This window comes from Tachyglossus aculeatus, chromosome X2 (assembly GCF_015852505.1).
Source record: "Tachyglossus aculeatus isolate mTacAcu1 chromosome X2, mTacAcu1.pri, whole genome shotgun sequence".
In the NCBI taxonomy this organism is placed as follows: domain Eukaryota; kingdom Metazoa; phylum Chordata; class Mammalia; order Monotremata; family Tachyglossidae; genus Tachyglossus; species Tachyglossus aculeatus.
In genome coordinates, this window is record NC_052100.1 from 7,250,193 (window position 1) to 7,261,122 (window position 10,930).

Here is a 10,930-nt window from a genome sequence, read left to right on the forward strand (position 1 = left end):
AGGAAAAGTTAGGGATATTAGATGGCACAACTGTTATAGCCATCACCATTAGTCCGTCACCAAAGGGGCAGAGAGAGGACAGAAGTGTGTGGAAACTAGTACAACATGGTCCTGAGCTTGCCTCACCATCAGGGCTCCGATCATCAGGGATTCTCCTGATGACTGAGGTGACCCCCTCCCTCCCTTCTTCCCTCCCTGCTATTGCCAGGAAGCAGAGCAGAAGGCAGACAGAGGCTGATGAAAAACACTTAGAATATTTGGAGAGGGGCATGGGAGTGGTTGTGCCTGGCTAAACCAAGGATGGTCCTTCTTGGAGGAGTAAAGTGCTTAAGAACCATAAGCTAGCTAAGAGCAGGGATCACATCTTTGGCTTTTTTTTTAATGTTCCAAAGCACCTAGTTCAGTGCTCTGCACCTGGTAGGCATGCAACAGATTGTAAGCTCATTGAGGGTAGGGATCGTGTCTGCCAACTATATTGTATTGTAATCTCCCTAGCTCTTAGTATAGTGCTCTGCACACAGTAAGTGCTCAATAAATACCACTGATGATCATAGTGCTATTCTTGTCACTGTTGTTCAATTATTGTTTTGGTGATATGGCCCTATTATTCTTTCCCTTTGTGAAAGTACCACCTCTCAGGGTCGCAGCTGGAGAGCTTCCAGTACTCTACCAGTCTTGACTTTGGGAGGGAGAGTCAAGCAGAGGCATATCCATTCCATTTCTAGCTTGGGCAGTGTCTAGCAAGTGGACGGCAATCTGCTACAAGTCAAAACTCACCTGTGCTGGGCAGCAGTGGCATGGGAGAGAGTCGAGGACAGAGATTCAAGTTTACTGCACGGAAGGAGGCAATGGTAAACCACTTCCATATTTTTAACCAAGAAAACTCTGTGGATACACTACCTGAACGAATGCATGTCCATGGCGTCACTCATTATGGGTCGGAGATAACTCGACAGCGTAAGACAAGACAATGTGAAAGTACTCCCCCATGCCCACCTTCACTTCTCTAGATTGTAAAGTCTATGTGGGCCAGGGATTATGTGTAAATTAATGTCCTTACATGTGTTCCCAATGCTTAGTAACAATAAGAAGAAGAATGGTACATGTTAAGTGCTTACTATGTGCCAAGCACTGTTCTAAACACTGGGGTAGATACAAGGTAATCAGGTTGGACACAGCCCTATCCTACAGGGGGCTCACACTCCTAATCCCCACTTTACAGATGAGGTAACTGAAGCCCAGAGAAGTTAATTGACTTGCACAAGGTCACAGAACAGTGGTAGGTGCATTTAATAGCTTAACAGAGGTCATTGTTACCACTACTGCCATTCTTCCAAGAACACATTTTGCCACTTTCAGACAGAATACTGAATAGGATGAGCTATTAATCTGGCTCAGTAGTAACATGATTTTATGTGCTGATGCTCAGATCCCTGATTCTTGGATCTTCAGTAATGATTGTAGCCTATTGAGTTGGCAAAGAGTTGGAAGTATGTTTTAACCTGAGGTTCCCTCTTGCACCCTCAAAAATGTTTGTTTGACAAATTTTTGATTGACACAAACCGGACCTTTTACACAGCATTGCTTCACTTCACTGTTGAAAGGGATTGGTTCAAATGAGGCTACTTCTATTAGTATATTAGTATAGGTACTAGTGTAGCATTAGTATATTAGTATAGTATTATTATTATTATACACTGTATTAGATTTATATTAGTATGGTAATAGTATAATATTAGTATATTCCATTAGTATAGGCAGTTCATGGCTTTTTATTGACACTTTCCATACCAACAGTGTGTGGAAAGCAGTGTGGCCTAATACATAGAGCACCGGCCTGGGAATCAGAAGCACCTGGGTTCTATTCCCAGCTCTTCCATTTGTCTGCTGTGTGATCTTGGGCAAGTCACTTCACTTCTCTGTGCCTCAGTTACCTCATCTGTAAAATGAGAATTAATATTGTGAGCCCCATGTGGGACATGCACTGTTTCCAACTTGATTAGCTTGTCTCTACTCCAGCACTTAGTACAGTGCCTGGCACATAGTAAGGGTTTAACACATACCATAAAAAATGAGAGAAGAAATACATGTACATTCTCTCTCTCTCTCTCTTTCTCTCTCTTTCTATCACTATCTCCCCCTCCCTCTTCCCCCCCCCCCCCCCCCCAGATCTGGCTTTAGCATGGGGAGCTGGGCAATGGCTAAAAAAGTTCTAGTAAAGGTGGGCATTCTGGAACGGGCAGAGTGTGATGGGACATGTTTTAGTAACTGCATTCTCCTCATTAAGGATGCCGGAGGTCCAGACAAATGCCCTGTTTTGGGTCCCCAGGACCACCTGCTGCCACTAAGGCCTATCAATCATATCATCGTGAAGAGTCCTTTTCAGAGCCTCCAAACATGCTTACTAAACTTTCCTGTTTCCAAGAGATTCTCCAACCCAGAGCTGGCTGACTCATAGGAGTCACCCACAAGATGACCCAAAACCCAAAGCTTTCTGAAGATTTGAGGTGTGGAGGAAAGCTGTTTTGGACCAGCAGATGAATATCACCAGTGAAATAGACTGGCTGTGGTTAGTGGAACTGTCCTGGCTATGAAACTGCGCCCAACCGTCCTACTGACACCATGGATTCAATTGTTATTGTTCAGTCCCATCCCCTCCCTGCCCTCCTCCCTCCCCAAGACACTCTGCTACCTCTTCATTTTCACTGGGAAGTACTGAACAGGAAGATTAAGGGCAGCAAGTGCCAATGAAAGCAGACAGAACCGAGTCCATCTTCAAAGTCTCACTCCTTCACTCCTTCATCTCCCTTTTGACTGTGGGAAGTCAACTCACCTCTGACCCACTGTACATCCAGGGTTGCCATTCTACATCATTAGGAACCCAAAAGCCTTGGCAGTGACAGGAAGGAACACAGCATGGACTCAGTCAGCTTCATGAAGACAGCCAATCTCTCCACCACTCTCCTCTCCAGCCCACCAAGATGGAAAATGGAAAGAGAGCACCCTGGAATTGGCTTACGTCCTGCCACTCACACTACTTAATAGGGGAAACAATCTGCTACATGTACATCAGGAATGCCAAGCGAGACCCCATTAATCTCCACCCACTGGGGCAGCAGAGGCACAGAAAGGCCATTCAGCTCAGCCTTTTACACAACAACCACCCCCCACACACACACTGCTCCTCACACACAGGGGGACCAAACACAACAGCCAGCCCCAATGGGAACCTCAGGCCCACACGCCTGGCATGCTCTGCTCAGGCAGAGAGCCATGGAACATTCAGATCCAAACGTTAAGCCTGAGAGGCAGGCAGCTATGTGTGTGTCCTTTTCCTCTCTACGGTCGCTCTCTGCTTCTAATTGGAAGGAGCAAGAGGAAGTAAAACAAACAGCTCACGGGGAATCGGCTGGCACAAGTTCATTCAGTCTCTCCCTATCGTTCATGGATTTTAGAATTGCCCTCCTCATCTGACATGGGAAGAAACTGAATCCAGGAAACATAAGACCAGTTTGACCTGATGACACTGTATCTACCCCAGTGCTTAGTACAGTGCTTGGCACATAGCAAGCTGCTCAATAAATACCATAATTATTATTATTATAAGCAGGGCCATCATTGGTCAGGCCACTGGTTCATTCAGCACCATAGTGGCAACAGGTTACTGAGAAGAAAATGATGGTTGTCCTCAGACACTCATTCTAATGTTTAAGGATGTACCAACTCACGTGCCTAACTTTTCCCTTCCCATCACTCACTTTCCCTTTACTAAATCATTATGGACCTCTAATCTGTGAATGTATCTAAACCTCTCTTGAACCTGTTGATGTTTTCTGTCTGTGGGAAGAAATGCCATGTCTGCCATTATAAGAAGTGTTTCCTCTTCTTTGTTTCAAACCTACAGCCTTTAAGATTATGGTTGCCCTGCAGCCTGATGTTGTGGGATTTGGTGAATAATTCCATGGTCCCCTTGGGCATACCTTTCAAGATTTTGTACATTTTAAGTAAGTTACTGCTCAGCCTTCTCCTTTCCAGAATGGAGAATACTATTCTTCTAGGTAAGCTTCTTCTCTGGACTTTCTCTATTTTGATTATCCCCTATCTAAGACGGGGTGACCAAAACTTCATGCAATATTCCAGGAGCGAGTGTCATACGGTTTGAGAGAGTGGCAGAATCATGCCTTCTGCTTTGTTCTTTATCTTCTTCCTGATGGTGTTCAGTATTTGACAGTGGTCTCACCTGAAACCATTGATTGGACAGGAACAGACAACAGTGATTCTGAAATTTCTTCTCTGAGGTGGGACTGAAAGCTCAGAGCCCAGCATTAGGGAGTTGTAATTTAATGCTGCTCTGCCTGGCACCAAGTGCTCGACTGATCATTGCCTGATACATACCAAAAGTTCACAAACAATAAAAGCAATTATTGCCAAGTGGCACCCAAACTACCCAACTGGCTGAATGTCAATCTCCTAGATAATGAAATCACTGCAAAGAGCTTTAGGAAAACATCAAAGTAGCCTAATTAGGGCAAGAAACACAACCCATCAATCATTCAATCAATCAATAAGCAGTATGGCTTAATGGAAAGAGCATGGGCCTGGAAATCAGAAGACCTGGGTTCTAATCCCAGCTCATCCAGCTGTCTTCTGTGTGACCCTGGGCAAGTCACTTAACTTCTCTGTGCCTCAGTAACCTCATCTGTAAAATGGGGATTAAATCCTCCTCCCTCCGACTTAGACTGTGAGTGCTATGTTGGAAGGAGACTGTGTCAAACCTGATTATCTTGTCTCTACCCCAGTGCTTAGAACAGTGGTTGACACATAGTAAGTGTTTAACAAATACCATTTTTAAAAAAAATTGATTGAGCTCCTGCTGTTTGCAGAGCACTGTACTAAGCACTTAGGAGAGTACAATAGAATTAATGGATATGATCCTTGCCCTCAAGGAGCTTACAAGCCAGTGGTGGACACAGGCACTAAAATAAATAAAGGAGGAAATAAAGGAGTATAAAGATGTACCTTTAGAAAATTTATATTTATATTTTATTGGGGAGATTCAAAATTAATTGGGGAAGGCCTCTGGTAGGAGATGTGATTTCAGAAGGGCTTTGGAGATGTAAGCTTGTTGTGTGCAGGGTATGTGTCTATAAATGCTGCTGTCTTCTCCCAAGTGCTTAATACAGTGCTCTGCACACAGCAAGCACTCAATAAATACCATTGACAATGATGATGATGAGATGGAAAGAGTTGCAGTCTTCCAAATACAAAAAGGGAGGGAGTTCCAGGCAGTGGGGAGGGTGTGAACAAGCAGCCAGCCACAGGAGAGACAAGAGTAGCGCACAGTGAGTAGGTTATTTTGAAAGGAATGAAAAGTGCAAACTGGGGTGAAGTGGGAGAAGAGAGTGAAGAAGTAGAGGGGAGACAGCTGACTGAGTGCCTTAAAGCCAATGGTCAAGAGTTTTTGTTTGATGCAGAGGGAGATAGGCTACCACTGGAGTTTTCTGAGTGGTTGTTGCTCTGTGCAGAACAACATTTGCATAGATAATCTGGGTGGCAGATTGAAGTAAGGTCTAGAGAGGGGAGAGTTCAAGCACTTAGTACAGTGCCCTGCACACACAGAAAGGGTTCAATAAATAGGAATGATTGATTGATTGGAAGCAGTGAGGTCAGCGAAGAGGCTAATGCAATTGAATAGCAGGGATATGACAGGTTCCTGGACTTGCCTTTGTGTTTTGGTATATAAAGAAAGGGACAGAGCCTAAAAATATTATGCAAGATAAACAGACAGGGTTTGGTAACAGATGTCCAGGAAGCAGGGGGAAATGTGAAACTGCAGAGACGGAAAGAAGTCAGGGCTAGCGAGGTAGATTTGGGATTCATTCACATGTCGATGGTAGTTGAAGCTGAGGAAGTGTAGTGTAGATTGAGTGAATGTACAAGGGAGTGAGTGTAAATGTAGAGACAGTGACCCAAAACAGAGAATTGAGGGTCATCCACAGTTAGGGAGTGGGAGGCAGAGGAAGAGCCAGCAGAAAGAGAATGAGAAAGATTGGCTAGAGGGGTAAGATGAGAACCAGGAGAGAACTGTGCCAGAAAAAAGAAGGTTAGATAGTGTTTCCAGGAGAAGGGGATGGTCCACAGTGTCAAAGGCAGAGGAGAGGTCGAGGAAGATTGCGACAGAGTAGAGTCTGATAAATTGGTTAGAGGGTAGTCATTGGTTACATTGGAGTGAATGGGGCCAAAACCAGATTGCGGACAGTTAAGAGGAGTTGGCTAAAGGGAAGTGGAGGCAGCAGATGTATAAAACCCTTTCAAGGAGTTAGGACAGGAAGGGGAGGAAGAATATGGTGCAATAACTGGAGGGTGAAGTGAGGTACAGAGAAGTTAAATATCTGGAATAGTCGGTGAGGGCAAACAGGCATGGAAGTCGTTCACGGGGGAAGAGGTTGTGTTGTTGTATGGAAGACAAGGCAGGGTTAAACAAGTGAGGATAAATTTGAAGCAACCAAAGTCATCCTGGAGCCTTGATTTCTGCGAACAGCACTCCCCAGAGTGTGCCCAGGAGTCCAAGAAGTGTACCAGGGAGGTGATTCACTTTGGGTTGGTACTGCATTGTTAATGGTGGGACGGAGAGGGGGGTCAGAGTTGAATTCAGTTGGGAAGGTAGAGTTGAGGGTGTGAACTTATGCATCAAGAGAGGGGAGGCTGAGTAGGAAGTCCAAATGGGGCACAATGGCCTGGGATAAGTGGAGCGGGTCAAGATTTTGGAGGTCTCCTTAGACTGTGAACCCCATGTGGTTCAGGGACTATTTCCAACCTAATTGATTTATATCTACCCCAGCCATTAGAACAGTACTTGACACATAGTAAGTCCTTAACAAATACCATAACAACAAAACAAACAAAACAAAGGGAGAGGACAGTTTTATGGGGTGGGGGCATAGGGGAGAGAAAGCGTGTTTTAGAGTGAGATTTCAGAGTTGGTGAGGTTAGAAATTGTACAGTGACTAGAGATGATGAGATGATGAGATCCATTATATGTCTAAGTTAATGAGTGGGTGGGATGGGGTGGAGAAGGAGGGCGGGAGGAGTTAAGGAGTGAGAGAAGGCAAGTGCCTGGGTTGTAATCAAGAATGTCCAAATCAATGTTGAAATCCCCAAGGAACAGCCTAGGGGAGGAAAAAGAGAGGAGGAAGGTGAGAAAATCATCAAAATTGCTCAGAAAATTGGAGCTGGGGTGGGGGGAGAAAAGCCATTAGATGATGGCAACTAGCAATTTTAGCATCCCTACCAATGTGACCAACTGTTAAGTATCTCTTTGGGAGACAGACTACCAAGCAGTCTTTAAGACTGTGAGTGCAGCCCAACGAAAACACCAGGCGGGTTTGATGAAAATGGCTCTGAGATAAAAGTGCCACTTACCACAGAACCAAAAAAACTGCACCCTCCAGCTCCCCACAACCCCGACAAAGGGGATGCTTGTAGAAGCCTTTTCTGTGGAGAACAGAATGATTTAAGAAGTCCACATGGCTGGTGACGGGATGAGTGCCACGGCTGAAGAGTTAGCAGGCTGTGCAGACCAAATCTGGACCAAGGACTTCTACACATTCCAGAAGAGTGCACACAGCCCCCCACCCCCTACACACATATATGCTCCACTGAAGAGTAGAGTTGGCTCCACCCCCTTCATAGACAAAGAAGGAATTTGAGGGAGATGGCAAAACACTTCAGTGTTCTCTTTAACACTCCCAGCACCATAAGGATGACACTCTGATGAAGAATCATTTGACTGCCAACATGGGGAGATGTAGCTTTTGCTCCAGCATTCAGTCAAGTCACTACTGCTGTCAGAGCCATGAAGAATGGCAAAACTCCTGGATTGGGTGCTAAACCAGCTGAGAGGGAATGTGTTGCTTAGCCATTTTCATGGGTTGTTCCTCAACATATGGAACACTGGAGAAATGCCATGGGATTCATCAATCAATGGTATTTATTGAATGTTTACAGTGTGCAGAATTTTACTGTACTATAGTAAACTCTTGGGAGGGTACAATACAGTTGGTAGACATGATCCCTGTCCTCAAGGAGCTTACAATCTACTGGGGGAGACAGGTATTAAAATAAACAGTAGATAGGAAGGCAACTGAGTATAAGGTATATTTATAAGTTCTGTGGAACCCGAGTGAGTATCTGAGGGCATAGGTGACCCAGAGGGGAGGGAGAATAGGGTAGGGAGATGAGAGGTTAGTCATGGAAGGCTTCCTGGAGGAGATATGATTTTTGAAAGGCTCTAAAGATGGGGAGAGTGGTGGTCTGTAGGGTATAAAGGGGAAGAAATTCCAGGCAAGAAATGATGAGAGAGATGAGAATGAGGTTCAGTGAGTAGGTTGGTATTCGAGAAGCAAAGAGTGCTGGGTTGTATTGGGAGAGGAGTGAGTGCAGGTAATGGGGAGAGAGCTGATTGAGAGCAGATTGACATCAAAGAGGGCACCACTATCATCGTCTTTAAGAAGGAAGATGGAGGAGCTGACTGCCTATTCTTTTTTGGGATCTCACTGTTCTCCATTGCTCGCAGGATTCAAGCCAGAGTCCTCCTGGACCAACTACTGAAGATCATTCTTGACCATGTCCTCCCAGAATCATAATTCATCATTAAACCACAGCAAGAAATAGAAGACAGGGACTTTTCTGCATGTTTGATGCAAGAGAAATGCAGGGAACAATACCATGATCTCTTTTAGAGTGTTCTTACATCTTACAAAAACGCCTGCCAGGCATAGAAGTGAGTATGACCAGTCTCTAATTCCCTTCTTTAAAATGGGCACTGAATTTACAATCCATAAGCTCTTTAGTGTAGTGATCCATTTATGATAATTGGCTACACATTCATGCCAGGAGTTCTGTAATGTCTTCCTCCAAGTCCCTTCAGAATCTTTGCTGAATGCCATTCAATCCTGGTGATTTGTTTACATCTAGTTTATCCATTTGGCCTAAAATATTCTGTGCAGTCCCTATAATTGATCTAGTTCCTCTGACCTGTCTGTTACAAAAAGCAAATTTGGGGTGGGAATCTCTTCCCAACATCTTCCTCCCTTAGGCCTAGCCAAAATGTCCCTACTGAATTTTTAGATTAGCTTCTAATTAATGCTGAGCAAAAGAAACAACCATCTGTACTGGATGTTTTAGCTCTCTTCCTCCCTTTAAATCTCTACTGAGAGCTCACCTCCTCCAGGAGGCCTTCCCAGATTGAGCCCCGTTTTTCCTCTCCTCCTCCCCATCACCCCGCCCTACCTCCTTCCCCTCCCCACAGCACTTGTATATATTTGTACAGATTTATTACTCTATTTTACTTGTACATATTTACTATTCTATTTATTTTGTTAATGATGTGCATTTAGCTTTCATTCTATTTGTTCTGACGACTTGACACCTGTCCACATGTTTTGTTTTGTCATCTGTCTCCCCTTTCTAGACTGTGAGCCCATTGTTGGGTAGGGACCATCTCTCTATGTTGCCAACTTGTACTTCCCAAGCGCTTAGTACAGTGCTCTGCACACAGTAAGCGCTCAATAAATACGATTGAATGAATGAATGAATGTTTTAGCTGTTTATACTGCTGAATATAGGGAATAGGACCAAATGGCTTCCTAAGGTTTCTTCTGCTCTAAGATTTTCTGATTCCATGATGATGAAAAGGTCCGGAGAGTAGAGGAGACAAGAGAGAAAAAGGAAATGAAAGACAGTGCTTCCTATTTTCTCTGATATTCAACCTCTGAGTGCTTGTCAAAGAAGTGGGAGTAGTGACTCAGAGGGGAGACAAGTGAAGAGATCCAGGATAAGAGAAGAGGAGAGGAGGATACGAAGATGAGAAAGTAAAGATGGGAGAGTTGTTACTAACATGCACCCTAGGCAAGAGCTGTCTTGTGCGTCTTTGGCATAAGCAATCAATCCTTGTCCTCTACATGAAATATTAATCGTCCCCCTTGTCCATGAGGGCTGAGATTTTTCACTAATCTCCATTTTATCTGAAGGCTACACAAATATAGCAAAGTGATCTTTTCAATGTCAAAATTAAATCTCCCTGTTCAAAAATAAACAGGAGTGTTCTCGGGCCTGAACCCTTGGGTACTTTGATTCCTTCCCTAGGGTGAGGTATGTTGGGGAAAGTGAAAAGGAACTGCATCAGGGCAAATGCAGTATATTACCTGTAAACTAGACGTCTGGGGGAGAGGAGAAATGGCAAAAACTATTTGAGGGTGAAAGCTGATGCGGACCCATGTCACAATGTACAAACAGCTCCGATTCTGGGCAGCTGAGAACTAGCAGGAGCCAAAGAGATACAACCCACTGAATGGTGGTGTTTAGTTTGTTGATGGCTTGGAGTCACCCCAGGCTCCCCAGGTTCATACAAATTGTGTGTTGACTTACACATTTCTGTTCTCAGTGGAGTCAGGTTCTGGGCTAGGAGCTGGGATTTATGACATTTGTGGTTGAAACTCAGAGGCTATTGGAAGGATCCTGTGCAAACAAGGAGCTGCCTCCCTCAAAAACCTCAGTTCTTGGATAAAAAGAAAGATTTCTTTGCAGTTTTCTGGGGGGGGGGGGGTTGCGTTTGTTTGTTTTTTAAGTGTGCTGGAAGGAGACAGTGCAGAAACTTTAACCCTCTAAAAAGGGTCACGGATTTGTTGTCCAAGTCTCAATGGTTTCATGTGCTGGCTAACTGAGTGGGGAGAATCTAGAGAGGGAGTTGGGAGTCCAAGATGCCAGGGAACAAAGTTTTGCTTTTTTTGCCCTCTAGGCTGGCATGAAAGTAGCCACCAGAGAAGGTCACCTTTCATAGGTGGTGGAGAAATTACTGCATCCAGAAGGGCATATGTTTCCCCACCGAGTCACTAGGGAATCAGTGGTTGGCCCAGCTCCTCCAGCTCTT

General features: G+C 44.5%; 1 non-coding gene across 1 annotated transcript; it reads left to right on the plus strand.

Annotated features, from left to right (window-relative positions):
* Positions 1-629: 629 nt before the first annotated feature.
* On the plus strand, positions 630-767 carry LOC119949775. Its single transcript, XR_005457310.1, has one exon. It is a non-coding gene; the product is annotated as a small nucleolar RNA SNORA7 (small nucleolar RNA).
* Positions 768-10,930: the final 10,163 nt, after the last annotated feature.